Source organism: Canis aureus, chromosome 5 (genome assembly GCF_053574225.1).
Source record: "Canis aureus isolate CA01 chromosome 5, VMU_Caureus_v.1.0, whole genome shotgun sequence".
Taxonomy (NCBI): Eukaryota; Metazoa; Chordata; class Mammalia; order Carnivora; family Canidae; genus Canis; species Canis aureus.
The window spans coordinates 77731226-77750623 of record NC_135615.1 but is presented as its reverse complement, the minus strand read 5'-3'; the positions used below and the strand labels follow the sequence as shown (position 1 = coordinate 77750623).

At 57.8% G+C, this 19398-nt stretch overlaps 2 long non-coding RNA genes across 3 annotated transcripts in view; one reads left to right on the top strand and one right to left on the bottom strand.

Moving 5' to 3' along the window:
- Positions 1-17493, top strand: part of LOC144314743 (uncharacterized) — a 65549-nt gene extending 48056 nt beyond the window's left edge. For both annotated transcript variants that reach the window (XR_013380593.1, XR_013380594.1), the window contains 2 exons: positions 12561-12836; positions 13287-17493. This is a non-coding gene — a long non-coding RNA (uncharacterized LOC144314743). The remainder of the gene's footprint in view (positions 1-12560; positions 12837-13286) is intronic.
- Positions 8796-11001, bottom strand: LOC144314744 (uncharacterized). The gene is made up of 3 exons (XR_013380595.1): positions 10494-11001; positions 10223-10372; positions 8796-9195 (listed from the first exon to the last, which is right to left on the bottom strand). It is a non-coding gene; the product is annotated as an uncharacterized LOC144314744 (long non-coding RNA).
- Positions 17494-19398: the final 1905 nt, after the last annotated feature.

Below are 19398 nucleotides of genomic sequence, written 5' to 3'. Positions count from 1 at the left end.
CCAAGGGTTGGACACTTGACTGACCAAGCCACCCAGGAGCCCCTGCTCATATTCTTAATGTCTTAAGGCGCCTTCACTACTGCCTTGGTCATGTCATAGGAGATCTTACAAAAAGCCTCACGAGGTGTCTTCACTGTCCACCTTGCTCACCTTGAGCTTCTGGGTGCTACTGTTGCCCTGGGGCTCACAGTGAGGTGGGCAGAGGGTAGGCTCAAGCCAACCCCACTTCCGAATTTGTCACTGGGGCCACACAGGCCATACCTGGGCCCTGGGTCTTTCAGTCTCCGTGACCAGGGCTTGGGCACCTTCTTCTCCTGTTTCTTTCCTCCATCAAGGCTCAGAACCAGTGCTGGGGCAGTATTGCTCTCATGTCCCCTATTCCTGGACCCCGAGCACCCAATCCCTCCCCTTCCATGACTGCCTACTTGGGGAGGACCCACCAGGGCCACCGCCAGCCAAACTCTGCCCCCAAGCACGGGTGTAAGCAGCACAGGCTGCCACAGACAGAAGGAGTGGTCAGGCCCTGTCTGCGTGTCCCTGGGGCAAGTCTCTTCCCCCCCGCTGGGCCTCCGGGTCCCCATCTGTGCATTAGATAACGCCCAAGGCCCCACCCAGCCGGCCATTCGGAGGCCTGGGGTCTTCTGCACACCTGAGGCAGCCCGCGGAGCCAGGGCCACCCCTACCCTGCTCCCCCTTTCCCATCCAGGCCAGACCGCCAGGCCAGCCGGGAGGCCCTTATCACGCGGGCCTATCTTCATTGTTTGCATAGCGCTCATTTCCCCTCGGCTAAGAAAACATGTTTGCAAAATCAGATTTCCCTGGAAAGCCGGCAGGTTAAAAGGAAAGGAAACTGTTTGAGTTCTGTGAAGCAGGGATCTGAAGGCAGAGACTGACCCCTGGGATTGCCCTCATTCTTCTGGGTCCCCTTGATTAGAGGAAGCGGCCCGATCCCAAATTCCAGCTCCTGAGTAGCCCCCACATGCCCTCCAAGTCTCTCCCAGAACCCAGAGGCAGCTGGAGCCCAGAGAGGCTTAGAGCTTTTCTCAGGGTCACACAGAGTGGAGACTCCCCTTCTCCAGAACCCGCAGAGGCTCCTCGTTGCTGGCAGGGCAAGCCCACCACGGCCTGGTGGTCCAGGCCTTCCTCTTCCCTTGCGGGGACCCTTAGTTCTAGACTTAAATTCCTCCCTGGCTCTTGTCTGCCCTGAGGACACCTCCTTCAACCCATTCTCCATCTATCCAACTCCCTCTTGCTCCTCAGGACCCCACACAGATCCCGCCTCCTCCAGGAAGCCTTTCCCTGACCAGCCCTGCCCACAGGATGCCCCCTCTCTGCAGGGGCCCTGGCTACACCACAGCACTGTTGGGTCACGTCTCCCCGGACCCGCCCTCTCCCAACCACTGCCACCACTGGGCGAACTGTGCTTGCACCCAGCTGCACTTCTTGGCCAGAGCTGGGTTCCTACCCCCTGGAGCTAGCTTGGCCTGCTCAGGGCCACCTGGGCCACCAAGGAGAGAATCAAAACGTTTCCTTGGGGAAAAAAATGTTACTGAAGGCAGCCCCGGTCTGCCTGGGGGCCTCTTTCTGGGGCTTTTCTCTACAAATGACTTCTCCTGATAAAAGCGGATTAAATCATAGGTACAGTGCCCTAGCAGGCCACTCTGCCGCTGTGCACAAAGATGAGCTAGTTGTCCCTGTGCCCACAAGGAAAGCCGTCCACGAGGGGAAACTCAAGCTGCAGAAAGAAAGGTACGTATGATCCCTTTGTTTTTAATTTAAAAAGCAAAATAACTGTCACGGCTCACATGTCATGTGCATTAACTCCCCGGCCCTCGTGACATTCCTGCTCCACAGGCACCGTAGTCGTCCCATTTTACAGGTGAGCAGACTGAGCTTAAGGGAAAGGCTTTGCGTCCAGGCTGCCAGCGAGGTCAGGCCCCACACTGTGCAGTCATCTCTGTGATCTCTGTGCTGTTCTGTGTTTGCATGTACACACGACCGAAGATACTGAGAAATTGGGAATGATGCTCTCTAGGCCTAGAGCAACAGGGAGGGTTTGGGGAGGAAATATGGAAAGAGTTTCTTTTCCTTTTTTTTTTTTTTTTTTTGGACAGAGAGAGAGAGAGCACACAAGTAAGGGGAGTGGCAGGTAGAGGGAGACCCGTTGAGCAGGGACACTGATGTGGGGCTTGACCCCATGGTCCTGGGATCATGACTTGAGCCAAAGGCAGCTGCTTAACCTACTGAGCGCCCCCTCCGGCGCCCTTCATTTCCTCTTCTTATATTCTGTATTGTTGGGTGGTCACAAGTAATATAATATCAAATGAATCTTAAAAATAGAAAAAGCAAAAAAAAAAAAAAAAAAAAAAACAAAAAGGAAAAGCAGCTCACACTCATTGTAGAAAACTCAGAAAAGAGAAAAGCCCCAGAAATCAAAGACAGCCAGTCTCTTGCAACTGGCAGGGAAGCCCATTCAGGGCCAGGGGATTCTGGAAGGCTCCCCACCAAGATGGGGAAGTCACTGTGATTGTTCAGGTGCAGGGATCAGCACGGGGAGCAGACTCCAGCTCCCTGTAAGAGGGTCAGAGCTGTTCAGCCGTAGAACATGGCAGCCTCATGGTGGTGAGCTGCCTGTCAGCGGAGGCATGCAAGCTGATTCCCCATGCTGGATTAACACCGAGCTGTTCGCTAAATATTTCATGTGAGTTAGTCTGATTCCCACCCCCCACCTTTAACCCGAGCAGGACGGCGAGAGAATGTTCCTGCAAGGTGGGGCCTAGAGCCAGCTGGTTAAAACATAACAAATCATCATAAAACAAAGATGAAGAAGCTTGAAGAGACGTCGCAGTTTGCAGCTTGCCGAATTCCTTGACATATATGGTGTCGTGATTTCAGAGCCTCCCAACATTTTGCAGAGGGGGAAACAGAGGCACAGTGGCCGGTGGCCGGGTGGTGGCCGGTGTGGACTTGCCCAAGGTCACCCAGCCGGCCCGAGTTCCCGACCCTGGCCTGGCCTGCCGTGCCACACGCAGGCGTTTCCACGGCCCTTGCTCATCTTCCTTGCAGCTCCCGGCGCCCAGCAGATGCTCGGGCCCTCCGCAGACCCGAGTCAGCAGCCCCGGGTTCCAGTCCTGCCCCGGCCTGACGCGCTGGGTGACGCGGAGCAAGCCCCTGCCTCTCTGGTGCGGGGTCGATACCTCTCCTCTGCGGGCTGCCCGCCGGGGCCCTCGCTCTCAGCCTGTCCCCTGCTGTCAGCAGGCCCCAAGGCGTCCTCAGGGGGGCACGGGGGCGGCAGGGCCCCTGGAGTACCAGACCGTTCCTTTATTCCGTGCAGATTTATAGGGGTGCCTTCCTGAACTTTCGTTCACTGTCCACAGTCCAGCACACGGTCTAAAAACAACAGATCCGATGAAAGAGATGAAAGCAGGAGGGAAACCGCCTCCCACAGCCCCGGCCTGGCCCTGGGCCCACTGCACGCGCTGGTCAAGGCCAAGTCAGGCCTGCAAAGTATGGAGAGGCCCGGAAAAGGCACCTTCCCACCCAGGGGTCTGGGGCTTCGAGGGGCCCTGGGTGCTAAGCCTCGGACGAGGTACTGACATGGGGGCGGGCAAAAAGGGAATGGAGACCCCAGCTCTGTTGGGGGCAAGTGGATTCACATGCCGGGAAGAGGAACTTGACAGAGCCTGCATTGGGATGAGGAGGAATGACCCCCAGGAGCCACCCCGCCGCCTCTCTGTTCTTGAACTCAGCAAAGTCGTGCCCCACCTCAGGGCCTTTGCACATGCCGCTCCCTCTGCCTGGAGCACTCTTCTCCCCACCTTTCACGAGCTCTCTCATTTTTCAGGTCTCCGATTGAGTGTAACCTCCTTGGGGACACCTCTAACTAGTAACCTCATCTGTTTCCTGGTTCAGTGCTCGTTGTCCTAGTGGCACTTGGCACAATGTATAATCATTGGTTTTCATGATTCATCTGTAAGCTCCATGGGGATGTGCCCTATTGTCTCATTCCTCTGGGCAAAGGGGGGTCAGTTCTGCTACCAACTCAGCGTTTCAGGTTCAGGCATCGGCTCCCTGGATCACAGCCAGTAATGCCGAGCTCCTGTCACGCGTAAAGCGGTCTCCATCTATGACTCTACTCAATCCTCACAGCCACCCAGAGAGGAGGTGCGAGTATTGTGCCCATTTCACAGGTGAGAAGGCTGAGGCTGAGCAAGATGAACGTTCCTTGGCTACAGCCCCCGACACAGTCTGCTGTGCACACAACGCCTTGCTCACCTTCGGGCCCCTGGGTGCTTCCGGGGTGAGCACTGCAGAGCAGGGAATCAGACCGGGCATCGGGCAGGAACACCTTTGGGTGACGGCGTCTGTTCACTCAGGTCTCCCTCTGGAGTGGGAAGACAGGGGAGCCGGAGGGAGGGAAGCCAGAGCTGGCTGTGGGGCCAGGGATGCGATGCGGGAAGCGGGAGGCAGAGATCCAGGACTTCTCTGCACGGGTCTCACCCCACCGAGACCCCCTGAGCCCTCCTGGTCTGCAGAGTGGGGCCTCGGACCCTTCCTGCATCGCAGACCCGAGGAGGGTGGGCAGTGGGATCTTCCATACCCTTGTGTCCCCTTGTTCTAGATAGTTCTCTGAGGGAGGAACCAGGGGCAAGGACAGGGACCTCTAACCCGAGCCTGTGCCCGGCACCTGTGGCTGGTGTTCTTTATGGGGTTCTCTCGTCTTCTGCGTACGCTGAATTTTTCTCTAATAAAAAGTAAAAGAGAAAGGAAAGCAGAAGGCAGGGCAGGAAGCAATATGCATAACTGAATTTTATTTTTTAATCAAAGAAGTTATGTGTGTGTGTGTGTATGTGTGTGTATATACAGAAAGTCGGGGGATATACACAAAAATATTAATGATGGTTCTCTCTCGTGGAATCATGGACGATTTGATTTTCCTTCATTACACTTTTTATGTTCCTAATGGAGGGAGAACCCCCCACAGCTATTACGGAAAGAAAAATAAGAGGAATGTCTTGGGGCCTGGAGTCCCCGCCACCCCTCAGCTGCTCCCCGGCTTTGCTCCGGCCCGGTCCCCTCGCGGAGCCTCCTCTCCTGGCAAAACGGGAGCCTGTGGGATGTGGGGAGGCCACAAGGAGCTGGCGCCCAAGGAGGCACGGGGTAGCGCTCAGGCCCTGGTGCGCTGCCTCACCCCGACACACACGCACACACGCACGCACGCACACTTGGGGGCTCGGAGACGGAGGCACTAGCGTGCACACACCTGCAGACCTGCTCAGGGACACGCGGGCCCCGGCGGGACAGCCAGGCCTCCTGGCCCCACACACGCTCCCCAGCCCACAACGCCCTCAAGCCGTGTGCACCAACACACGCGCGCGTGGTGTGCCCGCGAGCACACGCGCTGTAACCTGTGTGGGGCGAGAGGAGAGAGCCCCATCGCTCTCCAAGATAAACACAGGAAGTGAGGATCCCGCAATGTCAGGGGGGTTGGGAGCCATCCATAAACTCCAGGCAGGGGTGGCGGGTGGGGAGGAGGCGGAAGAGGGGCCCAGGAAGGGAGGGTGGGTGTGGGAGTCCGGGCAAGGGCCTGAGTTTGACATGTGCTGTCTTGGGTTCAAATGTGAAAAGTTGAAGCGGTGACTAAGCTTGGGGGCTGTCTCAGCTCTGTCGGTCTGTCTGTCTGTCTGCGACAACGCCTCCCACCTCCGCCCTACGGCTCGCTCCCCAGCCCAGGGCTCCCGGCCGGGCCCCCCACCACACCCCCACCCCTCGGGGAGCCAGAGCCTCTGCTCAGCCGAGTCTGGCCCATGAATGAGTGCGTGGAAAGAAGCCGTCACTCCGGATTCGGGGTGCTCCGGCCCCCGCGCCTGCCTCACGACCCAGCCCGCATCCCCGAGGCAGCCCGGGGGCGGCTGCAGGAGCCCACGCGCCCCCAGCCTTCTGCTCGGGCCCCAGGGGACACGCGGCCGGCCGCCGAGGGCTGCCCCGGGAACGGTTTTGGAGGAATGAGTGTGCCCGGTGTGCCAGGTACTTTACCTCAGCCTTAAGTACTTTTCTGGAACAGAGCGAGGGCCGAGGAGAAGGGGGTGTTTCCTCATTTATTCTCCACCAGCTGCCCCCCATCGTGGGTTTGCCGCCGGGTCAGCAGCCCCGTCAAGGCTGCTGATGCTCTTCCTCGGGGGCCCTGCCTCACGGTCCCCGACGGTCACAGAAGTGAAGAGGGTGCCAGGGTGGTGGCTCCCACAGGCCGGGGCGGAGGGCCACACGGAAACTCTTTTTGAGAAAAATGTCCTGTTTTGACCTTCCCTGCGCAACCCACTGGGCGAGTGGGGTTGACTGTGTCCTTCTCAACCCGGTCGTTGTCTCGCCTCCTGCTGCCCGAAGGCCTGACCCCACAGCTGGAGCCCTCAGGCAGCCCAGGCCCGGGCCCACGTCCCCACCCTCACCCCCACTCCCACCTCACCCCCACCCTCACCCCCACCCCCACCCTACCCAGCTGCCATGCCCCTCTGGCGAGTCGGGGGCGCTCCTAGCCCCACCTGGATCTCTTCAGCTCCCCAGAACCTCACCCGTGTGCCGAGCTTCACAACCCCCCATCGCTCCTCCCGAAATCCAGGACGTAGAAAGACTGTGTCCATGTTGCCAGTGAGGAAACTGAGGCCCGGGAAGGTCACACAAGTGATGGGAAGTAGAGCCCAACCCAGACCCAGGGCTGCGGCTTCCGAATCCACTTCTCTCCTTCCAGCGTCGCCTCCTTCTTCCGCTGTGGCTGCTGGTGGCTGGTGGTGAAGGCACCAGGGTCGGGACAGAGGGGCCTCTGCCTAGGGTGGCCCGAAGGGACCAGCGTGGCCGGCCCTGCCCAGCTCCTCACGCTCCTCTCTCTTGACCTTTTTATTCACCACCTTCAGCAACATGATTCTTTCGTATCCTTGGATTCCCTGTTCTTTCTCACCCCAGAGATCTTGCTGCTATTTCTGTATTTTTTTCTTTCTAAAAATTTATTTACTGGATAAATGGATGGGTGGGTAGTTGGATGGGTATATGGGGGGGAGCAGCCAGTTGGGTGGGCGGATGGATGGGTGTGTGGGTGGATGGATGGATGGGTGGGTGTGTGGGTGGATGGGTGGATGGGTGGGTGTGTGGGTGGATGGGTGTGTGGGTGGATGGGTGGGTGGATGGGTGGATGGGTGGATGGATGCATGGGTGGGTGTGCGGGTGGATGGGTGTGTGGGTGGATGGGTGGATGGGTGGGTGTGTGGGTGGATGGATGGATGGGTGGGTGGATGGGTGGACGGGTGTGTGGGTGGATGGGTGGGTGGATGGGTGGATGGGTGGACGGATTGATGGGTGGGTGTGTGGGTGGATGGATGGGTGTGTGGGTGGATGCATGGGTGGGTGTGTGGGTGGATGGGTGTGTGGGTGGATGAATGGATGGGTGGGTGTGTGGGTGGATGGGTAGATGGGTGGGTGTGTGGGTGGATGGGTGGATGGGTGGGTGTGTGGGTGGATGGATGGGTGGGTGTGTGGGTGGATGGGTGGGTGTGTGGGTGGATGGGTGGATGGGTGGGTGTGTGGGTGGATGGATGGGTGGGTGTGTGGGTGGATGGGTGGATGGGTGGATGGGTGGGTGTGTGGGTGGATGGGTGTGTGGGTGGATGGGTGGGTGGATGGGTGGATGGGTGGATAGATGCATGGGTGGGTGTGTGGGTGGATGGGTGGGTGTGTGGGTGGATGGATGCATGGGTGGGTGTGCGGGTAGATGGGTGTGTGGGTGGATGGGTGGATGGGTGGGTGTGTGGGTGGATGGATGGATGGGTGGGTGTGTGGGTGGACAGGTGTGTGGGTGGATGGGTGTGTGGGTGGATGGGTGGGTGGATGGGTGGATGGGTGGACGGATTGATGGGTGGGTGTGTGGGTGGATGGGTGGGTGTGTGGGTGGATGGATGCATGGGTGGGTGTGTGGGTGGATGGGTGGGTGGATGGGTGGATGGATGGATGGGTGGGTGGATGGGTGGATGCATGGATGGATGCATGGGTGGGTGGATGGGTGGATGGGTGGATGGGCGGACGGATGCATGGATGGATGGATGGAGCGAGAGGGAGGTGGAGGGATTAACAGAGGGCTAGGTGGGTGGCTGGATGACTACGTGTTGGGGGGATGACTGGACAGTACTTGAGTGAGGGAGTGGATGGTACGTGATGGATGGAGGTGGGCAGGAGTTGTGCAGGTGGATGATGGAACGGTGGGTGGGTGGGAGAATGGATCTGATGGGTAGGTGGAGGAATGGATGGATGGAAGGTCAGATGGGATGGATGGATGAGACGGAGGGATGGTGCTTCAGCGCTGCTGAGGCTCAGCCCCCTCTGTGCCACCTGAGTGACTGGATGGCTAGTTTGCACCCCCAACGCTACCTTGCCTCCCCCACAAGTGTGAGGGAGCAAACCTCACTTTGGCCTCAGTCTTGATTCTGCTCAGGGGTGTCCTGATGGGTCCCTTTAGGAATGCAGCAGGACCCCCAGACCCGGCTCTAGGGGGCGGGGGTCAGCCTCTGTCCTCCGTGCAGAGCCCCTCACCTGCTACAGCGGCTCTGGCTTTGGGGCAGGAGCAGGTTATCTCTTCCGTTGCCTTAAAACCACAACCCAGACTGAGAGCACATGTCCTACGCCGTGCGATGGAGCGTAACGAACTCCAATTACGTTGTGATGACTAGATCGTCAACCTAAAAACCTGGAAATAGTGTCTTGGAGAGTCCCAAAGGAGTGTAAATCCATTTTAACAGGAACCCCCACCCCAACCAAAACATGGCACAATTAAGAGGAGGTCTTTAATTTCCCCCAAATCCAGCCAGAATGTCTTCAGACTAATTAGCTAAACAATCATCATCAATATACAAAGAATAAAATGGAGCAAACAAAATCAGATACACTGAAGGGGGTAGAAATGTGAGTGAACAGATCCCCAGGTCGATAGGACTCTAGGGGAAGGTGCCCACCCCCGGCACCCTCTCCGCACAACCCCTTACCCAGCCCCGGAGAGAGGGGAGCCCCTGCGCGGGTTCTGCGTGGGGGCTGCCTCTGTGAGCCTCTGTGCTTACCCGTCCATAAAGAGGTAGCCGTCGATGCTCCGAAGTGCTCCCACCTCTGTCCCGGGCCAAGCGAGCTCTTTGCACGGTGCCTCTCTCTGTGTTCACGACACTGGGGGTGAACGTTACAGCGATCCCCATTTTCCAGATGCAGAAACTGAGGTTCTTTTTTTTTTTTAAGATTTTACTTATTTTTTCATGAGAGACACACAGAGAGAGGCAGAGACACAGGCAGAGGGAGAAGCAGGCTCCATGCAGGGAGCCCGACGTGGGACTCGATCCCGGGACCCCAGGATCATGCTCTGGGCTGAAGGCAGGTGCTAAACCCCTGAGCCACCCGGGTGCCCCGAAACTGAGGATCAAAGCCAGGAAGTGGCAGATCCAGGACTGAAGTCTGCCTCACAGGATCTCTCTCTTCTATGCCTGTGACGTAGGTGAAGTGACCGCAGTTCAGGGCAGCCCGGGCCACACACACAGCCAGTGAGGGCTGAGCTGGGCTTCAGTTGTACAAACACTAGTGCAAATGTCAAGTGAATGGAACAGGCGGCGGCAACTGGGGTCTTTCATGAGGGGACCCATTCCTGTGCGAGCGGGGGTGACGATGGGGGAGATAAAGGAGACAGGTGAAGGAGGGCTTCCTGGAAGAGAGGGCCTCTGGCAGGACCAAGGTCGTCCTGATTTCCCATGGAGGTGGAGAGAGAGAGAGCAAGGACGCCTCTTCCCTCTCTCTCCCTGTGCTTCTTGTGCATCTGGGTCATGACAATAGACCTTGGCCCCCCAACATTGGGAAAAACGTCCACCCCCTAGCAGGGCCAAGGGTTGCAGAAGCAGCCAGCAGCCTCTCATCAAGCCCTGACAGGAGTTGTCACCAGTACTGAGCCAGCAGGGGTGGGGGTGGGGTGGGGTGTCTGGCCCCAGCCCCACTGTTTACCTGTCTGGGCTGGTGGTGCTGGAACCATCCATCTGGGTGAAGGATCACACGGCCTCCCTCCCTCCTGCCTCCTCCCCCTCAGCTCCTCCATGAGGCATCAGATCTTCGCACCACTCCAGGCCCCTTACATGCTGCCTCCCTGCTTGGGCTGCTCCTCCCCGGCCAGCCCGTCTTCTCCTGGGGGGGAGGTGCTCCCCGCTGTTCTCACCTATCCATCACCTTCCGCTTAATCAGAATATCGACCGAGGGCCGTCCACAGCATCAGCAGCGACGCTAGTTGTTGCAGGCCTGCTGCAGGTCGGGCCCCATGCCACCTGAGCCCTTTGCATCCGTTACTGCTTCCTCACCTACGGGGTGTCTGCGAAGAGATGGGGAGCTGAGGGCCCCATAGAGCTGTAGTCCCAGAACCCCTGGGGAGAGGAGCACTGGTTCTGCCAGAGGAAGTGAGGACGGATGGGGAAGGCTGGGAAAGGGCTCACCTCCCACACCCCCGCAGGAGAGGCAGGTGTCTCCGGGTAGACAGGGGCAAAGCGTGCCAGGCACACGAGGGCCTGTGGGGGACGTGCGGTCAGGATGTCTGAGTGTGGGAAGAGACCAGAAGCTTCCCTAAGGCCTTTGTTGAGCACCCCTCTTCCGGGAGCCCCCTGGTCACCAGGCCCTTGATCCCTTCCGGTCTCCTGCAGCATTTGCAGATAATGCTTCTAAAACACTTAACAAGGGACCCCCGGGTGGCTCAGTGGTTGAGCATCTGCCTTCCGCCCAGGGCGTGATCCTGGAGACCCGGGATCAAGTCCCGCATCGGGCTCCCTGCATGGAGCCTGCTTCTCCCTCTGCCTGTGTCTCTGCCTCTCTCTGTCTCTCTCTGTCTCTCATGAATAAATAAATAAAATCTAAAAAAAAAAAAAGCTTAATAAAATCTACTTTCTGAGCACAAGCAGCCTCTGCCCAAAGGTCACAGGCCCCTTGAAACTAGGGCTGTGCCTTCTATTCACTACCACCCCCCCCCCACCTCCTCTTCCCCACTCGCCCACCCTGGTCCCCATGTTTAGTATAACTGTGAAAGCATAATAGGTGGTGACTAAAGATCCATTGTTTGATGGCTGTTGATGGTGGTGGTGGGTTGATGGTGTCTTCGTGGGAGTGAGGATCACATGAGGGCGGGTACGGAGAATGCTCAGAACATAGCAAGTGCTAGAAAGTGCTGGTTCGGGCCGCCACGCCCCCTTCCCATCACATGTATGTGAGGTTTCTGTCCTCAGAGCTCATGAGGGATAGAGGTGGGCAGGAGTGGTGGGGGGAGCCCCAGTCCTGCTTTCCCACGGGCATGTGGGTAATGAGGGTCCCATCGAGCGTGGTTGGCCTCGGGGGTCTCATGTCCTCTGTCTTCTGCGCCTCTGCTAAGGCTTGGGACGCCCCCATGGTGTGGTGGTTCAGTGTGTGGACTCCGAGAGTGACAGGCCTGGGTCTGACCCTTGCTCACCGTGAATTCCGAATCCCTCCTCATCTACAGTCAGAGACCCTGGAAGCACGAGCCTCGTGAACCTGTCACATGGAATAGATGAGATGCTGTGTGCATCAGGCTCCGCACGGTCCCCAGACGTAGTACATTCTCGGTGAATGTTGCTCATCACAACAGTGTTTTATTATCTTAAAAACATTTCCTTGTCCGGGAAGCCTCTTCTGATGCAGCCAAAGGGAGGTACAGCCCCCAGCTCATGGTCCTTAATCCCTCAGCTCAGGACGGAATAGGGAAACCGCCCTGGGGTCCAGAGAGTTCAGGCTTCTCCGGCTCAAATCCCATTTCTGGCCTCAGAGGCTCCATTCAGTTGGGGAACCCCTGAGGATGGGGACCCTGTTAGGAAATTCATCCTCAGGGCTGCAGAATGGCCCCCTGGGACATGGGGGGCGCTGGTGGTCAGCTGCCCCACAGCTGGAGTCCCGGAGCTCTGGAACCAGCCATGCCCAGTGCCCGCAGCCAGTCACCCTCATGGGGGCCTTGCCATGTCCACAGGCCATGACACCCGCTGCTCTCAGGCCCAAGGCAATTCTATCTGCTGCACCCTCTGCGTGAACTCTGCCCTATGACCCTGGTTGAAGTGGGTGTGGGGGGGTGCTCTCTCCCGGACCTCCCGTCAGTGGCCACAGTGGGTCAGGGGTCCTGGCTGACACCTCAGGTGGGTGGGGCTGGGGCAGGAGCAAGGAGCCACCAGAGTGGCCAGAGACCTGGCCAGATGCACTGGGGAGGGAGGAGGACTGGTCTCTGGCAGCCCCTGAAGGAGGGTGCTTTCCCTGTGGCCTCTGCCTGGAGGCCTGGAGGGGGCAGCTATGAGCATGGGGACAGACCCCTGGAGAGCAGCGCCAGGTGGGATCCGTGCCCACCACAGGCCTGCCTGGCTGACCGTGGAGGGCACAGCCCCTGGGGGATGAGGTCTTCATAATTTAGGAAGGAAAAGAGGAGTGGCCAAGCAGAGAGGCCTTCCCTGACCACCGTGGCCATAAATACCCTCTCCTACCCCCATTCGTGCAGCATTTTCTCTTCCCCATAGATCTTCCCATACCCCCAGAGTAGAAGCTCCGGAGGACGACTTGTGTCCCCTGGGATCTAGAACACCGCCTGGGACACAGCAGGTGCACAGCAAACATCCACCGGGTCATGACCACGCTGCTGCGTCCTCTGAATCTCTGCAGCCGCCCTTCACATTCACAGCCAGTGTGATCCGTCCCATTTTGGAGATGGGGAAATCGAGGCTCCAAGAAATGAGGAGAATTGGTGAACTTCTACACCCGAGCACAGGGGAGCTCCTGGCCGCGGGCTTAGCCAGGTGTGTGACCACACAGGCCAGTCGGTGGGTTCCACGTAAGGAAAGAGACTGATCCGAACTTCGCTTCCTTGGCTTCTGCGGCCCCCGCCTTCCCCCAGCAGATTTGTTCAGGCTTTCGTTGGGGGAAGTGGGTGAGGGCCGGGAGGGAACGGGGGAGGAATGGCGGAGGATTTTAACCCCCAAGTTAAGTCTATTTGGGGCCAAACCCTTATGTTCTGGACTTGGCCTCCTGCCTCACGTCTCACAAGGACTAGTGTTAAACTGACACCAGAGACGGAGGGAGGGGGCTGAGGAGCCGGGAGGGCCAGCCTGGAGCACGCACTGGCCGCCCGGAGCTCGCGCAGGGACACTGTGTGCCTTAACCGTGGCCTTACATTTATTGGGCGCCTACTGTGTGTGCCAGGAGCTACTCTCCGCACTTACTGGGCATCTTGTCATTCATCCCCACAGCTGTGCTCGGGGCTGCTCGTTATCACCCTCCTCGGTGTACGGATGAGGAAACTGAGCTCCGGAGAGGTCGAGCCACCTGCCCAAAGTCACACAGCTGGACAGTGGTGACGCCAGCACAGGATCCCAGTTACCCCGGCCCCAGGGCTCACCCACCAGCTGCTCTTCTGTGCCTGGGGCGGGGGGCGGACGCGGGCTTTAGAGCTGGATTCCCAGCCCAGGTGCACTACGTCTACACTGTGTGGTCTCGGGCCAGCTGCTTGATTTCTCTGAGCCTCGGCTTCCCCAGCTGCAATACCCACCTTGCAAGGTTGCCGCAGCACCCGATGAAGCAAGGGGCAGAGGGAATGTGGCCGGTGCCCGGGGTGGACGGGCTGTGGTGGATAAATGATGGTGGCAGATGCGGTTCGCGTGCCCGGCTTGCAGCGAGCGTCCTAGAACTGCTATTTCCCACTCCAGCCTCCCTTCTAGCAGCACGGGCTCAGTGACATCCCCCCTCGCTCTCGAGCCCTTTCTCTGCACCCTGGGTGGTGCCCGAGCTCCTGGGGAAAATGCACCTTCCCCCCTGGTGGGATGGATTGGGGGACACACAGTAGAAGTTTTTGTTGTCACTTTTACCTCCTTGGGAATGAAGGCTTCGAACTGGGGGCCTGGGTGCTGTTCCTCCCCAGGAAACGGGCAGAAAGGGGGTAGTTGTGCCAACCTCCTAGCTCTGTGCCAGTCAGATGTCAGTCTTGGGTTCCACCTCAAGCGTTCCTTGGTTGGACACCTTCTTTGGCAGGGCCAAGTTTAGAATCGTGGGGACTTTCCGGTCCAACCAGGGTAACGTGGATAGAAGATCCCTTACTCTGTGCAGCACTCGACAGTTTATACAGGCTTTTCACCTCCTCTATCCTGTGTGAGCAGTACATCCCATTTCACAGAGGAGGAGACTGAGGCCCAGAGAGGAGTAGGCTGCTGGCCTGGGACAGGGCCAAAGCCCAAGCTGGGAGCCAGGTCTGGGGCTTTCTCTGGGGCTTGGGTCTGACCGGGGTGGGGGTGCAGGGGGGCTCCCAGGGACCACTCCCCCCCATCATCCTCCTTCCCATCAGAGAGGCCCAAACCCTGGGCCAGGCTGGGAATGTTCTGGGGGGAGGCCCTCTGGAGTCAAGGCCGTGTGTAAGTGTTTTATTGTTTGCCCGAAGAGGTGTGAATGAAGTAATGGGCCTTCTCCGGCACTCTATCCGTCTAGGGCTGACAGGCGCGCTCCGAGCCCCGGGCTGCTCTGCGTAAACGCTGTCACCCTGCCATCCCCAAGCAGGCAGCTTCCTCGGGGAAACTGTAATCAAGGCCTCCCGCACCCGCAGCTGGCCCTGTCCGCAGCTCGTAAATCACGGCTGCCTTCCCGGAAAGCAGGGGGAGAGACAGGCAGGGCGACAGGGAGACAGACGAGGCCCGGCGAGGAAGAGACGGGGACAGGCCGGCGGGGAGAGGAGGAGGCAGCCAGGGCAGGCCCGGCCCAGGGACAGACAGACAGACAGACACACAGACCGGGGAGAAAGCCAGAAAGAAAGAACCAAAGGGAGACAGAGAGGCCGAGGGAGGCGCCGATGGAGGTGTGGGGTGGGGGGGCAAGAAGATACAGGGGAGGGGCGCACAGAGAGAGGGTGGGCAGACAGACTGGAAGGAAGCGAGGAACGGGGAGAGAGGAGAGTAAAAAAGATGAAAGATAGTTGGGGGAGCAGTGGAGGGACAAAGCGTGAAGGCAGGGAGGGCGAGAGGGGCACACGGGGCAGGGGCCTCAGCTGGGCACCAGGGCCGGGCACTGGGCAGCTGGGCCAGACCACTGAGGGCGGGGCTGCCTCCATCCAGCCTCACAGGGTCCCCAGCGTCCCCGGGCCACTCAGACCCTTCTCCGTCCACACTGGCCTGGTGACTTCGCAGGCAGCCAGACGGAGGGCTGAGGCAGGTGGGAGAGGAGGGGAGGGCGGAGGCTGCAGCCCCCCAGCACCCCCACATCCAGGGCCTGTGTCAGACCCACTCTCACCCTGGGATGGCACAGCGATCTTAGAAGGGCAGAGAAGCGCCTCACGCAGCGGCCACCAGGCCACCAGTGCACTCCACACCCCCAAGCACCCGGGGCACACACACGTACGAGCCACGTGCTCGCCCAGGCTGGTGTGTGAGTGCCCATGCCCACCTGCAAGGGGATTCACACAGTGGAAGAGGGAGGCGTTGGCACTCACAGCCCAGCTGGCCAGGCTACTTTAGCCCTGGCGTCACAAGAAAGGCCTTCCAGAACCAGCAGAGAATGTTTCAGGCAGCATTCAGCCCAGCAAGGGATTCTTTTTCTAGCTCAAGTCATGAAAGTTGATTTTAAAAAGGAGAAAAAATAGAAGAAAAAAAAAAAAGCAACAACTCTCACCTACCAGGTCCCTATCCCAGGCACTAGACACCTAGCAGAAAACAAAATTGGGTTTCTGTCTTCCGGACTTGCTGTCTGGTCAGGGAGAGAGTGAATAATAAGCAAGTAGACAAAGAACACCACATGATGTTGAATGCTACAGAGAAATCTAAATGAGGGGAAAGGATGGGGGTTTTACTGTCTTCTGAAAGGTGGTAGGTCGGTGAAAGCCTCATTGAGACCTTTGAGCAGACTTTCCAAGAAAGAGGAGAAGTAGAGCATTCCAGGTGGGAGAGGAGGAATGGCATGTGCAAAGGCCCTGAGGCAGAAACATGCCTAACCTGTTGGAAAAAGAGGAAGAAGGCCAATGTGGCTGGAGCAGAGTGGGCAAGGGGAGGAGTTCTGGGAGGGGTGTGAGGTCAGAGACATGGAGAACCAGGTCACATAGACCTTGGCAGCCCCTGTAAAGGCTTGACTCTTAATATGAATGGCATGAGCAGTCATTAACGGGTTTGGAACTGAGGACAACCCGATCTGACATATTTGCAAGGAATCCTCTGGCTGCTATTTTGATAACGGACTTAGGTAGGGGCACCTGGGTGGCTCAGTCAGTTACGCATCTGACTCTTGGGTTGTGGGATCAAGCGCCACATTGGGCTCCATGCTCAACGGGGAGTCTGCTTGAGATTCTCTCTCTCCCTCTCCCTCTGCCCCTCCCCTCCCTTGTCTTGGTGCTCTCTCTCTCTCAAATAAATAAATACATAAAATCTTTTTTAAAAGGAAAGGAAAGGGAAAGGAAGGGAAGGAAGGGAAGGAGAAAAAGAAAAAGAAAAGAAAAGAAAAGAAAAGAAAAGAAAAGAAAAGAAAAGAAAAGAAAAGAAAAGAAAGAAAAGAAAAGGACAGGGAAGGGAAGGGAAGAGAAGGAGAAAAAGAAACAAGAAAAGAAAAGAAACTAAACCGACCCAGAGGGGCAAGGGCAGAAGCAGGGAGACCCACGGGAGGCTACTGAATCATCCAGGTGAGAGACGATGTGCCTGGGATGGGGGTACCAGTGGAGGTGGGGAGAAGTGGTCAGATTTTGGACCTATTATGGAGAGACGACAGGATTTTCTGCTAGAATGAGAAGTCTGGGACAGATTCAAGGTCAGGGGCCGGAGCAACTGGAGGATGGAGCTGCCATGTGTGGTGAGGGTGAAGATGAGCGGGGAGCCAGTGGGGGGTGGGTTTGGGGGCGATGTGTGGACAGGTCCGCTGCACACCCGGACAGGGGCGCCGAGAGCGCCGTCTATGAGGACACACACCTGGGAGCTGTCAGCACGTGGGTGGTATTTAAAGCCGAGGAGCTGGGAGAGGTCACCTGGGGAGAGAGTGAAGAGTCCAAAATTGAGTCTGGGGCTGCAGGCCACACCTCGAGGTTTGAGAGAGAACAGAGATGCATCAAGAGAGATGGAGAAGGAAGAGCCAGTGAGGTAAGAGCAAAGACGAGATCAGCCAAGTCTCAAAGCCAAGTCAGGGAGGCGGTTCAAGAAGGGGGTTGACCAACGGTCCTGCAGGGAGGCCAGGAAAGGCGAGGGCTGGGGGTGGCCGTCGGGGCAGCGTGGAGACACTGCAGGCCCTGACGAGGGCAGTCGGGGGGGCAAAGGGGGGTGGCGGCAACCTGACTGGTGTGTGGGCTCACGCAGGAGGGGGACTGTTGACAGTGGGAGTGGACGGTTCTTTGGGAGCGTTCTGATAAAGTGGGAAGCAGAAGATAGGATGGGATGTGGAATGGCGAGAGCTTCCTAAAATAACACAATAATAAAGATAATTTTTAAAATTCTGGAATAACGTTACTTTTTTAGAGATTTTATTTATTTATTGGACTGAGAGAGAGAAAGAAAGCACAGACGAGCAGCAGGGAGGGGGAGCAGAGGGAGAAGCAGTCTCTCCGCTGAGCAGGGAGCCTGATGAGGGACTCGATCCCAGGACCCTGAGATCGCGACCTGAGCTGAAGGCAGATCCTCAAACAGCCGAACCACCCAGCCGCCCCTTTTTCCTTTTTTTTTGTTTTAAATTGGGAGCATTGCTGCCTGTGCAGTGCTGCTGGGGATGACCTGGGGGTGGGGCAGAGAGCCCAGGTCCCGGTGAGTAGGAGGGGCCGCTTGCTGGAGTGACACCCTGCATCGGGTGCAGGGGGGTGGGAACCGGGGCACCGGCGCGCCTCCTGGTTTTGCACTGTCCCTGCATCATACAGAGGCCATCACTCTCACTGGCGCTCCCTCTCTCTCTCGTAAACAAACAAACACGGGCACCACCACCACAGGCGTCTAAACGCTGCTTCCTGCTTACAACTGCCCCTGCGGGCAATTTTCATCTTGGAACCCCTCCCCCCAAACAGAAAAACCACCCCAGAGGTCCGGAGGGCTGCTGGGGGAGGGTCCCAGAAAGGAGCAGGGACCTCCCCGAGGCCACGGGGTGTCAGCAGTGGTGCCAGGACTCCCCGTCATGGGTCCCCGTCGAGGCTGGAGCTGTCGGTCTTCTCTTAGGGGCACCCCCCGCACTGGGAAGGGCAGAGCTGGGGACAAGCCCAGAAAGAGAGAGAAAAACATCCCCCCCTGGTACATACACCGGCTCTAGGCACCCAGTACCTCAGCTCTGTCCACCTCGGGCACACCAGCCCCGGGACTTGGCAGGTGCCAGGCGGGCGTGGTCTGGAGCACAGTCCTGCAGGAGACCAACAAGCAGAGGGGCAGGTTAGAGACGCAGAGCAGGAGGGGTCGGGGGCAGACCTGGCCTCGCTGTGTGCTGGTGAGTGGGCTCTGGTGGGCAACCCCAGCCCGCCCTCTGCTCCCTCCTCTGTGCACTCCCTAGAATCGTATGTGTAGGGCGAGCTTTGCTGTTGAGAACAACTGTTGCTGATGAACAACAACATCAACTGTGTTGATGTTTTCAAGGTGAAAAAGGAATGAGTAGAAGAATCTTCTTCTGCTATCTAAGGAGTGGAACCCAACGCCAACATCATGATGTTGGGTTGAAGAGATCAAGTATTCTCATAGCTGGACTCTGGCACCCAAGTCCAGCCTTCCCTCTCTGTCCTTTTTAAGATTTTATTTATTTCTTCATGAGAGACACTCAGAGAAAGGCAGAGACACAGACAGAGGGGGAAGCAGGCTCCCTGCAGGGAGCCCGATGGGGGACTCGATCCTGGGTCTCCAAGATCACGACCAAAGGCAGACGCTCAACCACTGAGCCACCCAGGCATCCCTGTCTCTGTCTCTCTCTCTCTTACACACACACACACATGCACACACACACGCACATACACGCAAGCACATCACAACCTGCTCCCCACATTCTGCTTCTGGAAACTATGATTCATCCTAGTACATAAGTCCACAGCCCCTTATCTGAAACTCCTGGGGGTTTCAGACTCCAGAACCTTTCCGATGATAGAAGGGTAGTTCCGTATTAATAATAACTCCTGTGGGGCCTGAGCAGCACTCTGCATGCAAACATATCAATACTTCTGCAGTGATACGTATGCATATTCACAGCGAGTGGGAAAAATAAAGACCATAAATGGCCGTGTGACAGTTCAAGCTGTGTTTTGCACACTCACAAGGTAAGTGAGACTGGCCTTCGGAGCTTCCTGGATTTCAGGGTTGCGGGGAAGCGACAGAGGAGGCCGCAGCCCGCTGGGCTGCCCAGCCTGCACACATACGGACCCGCACATTTGTTCCTGATGGATGCAGG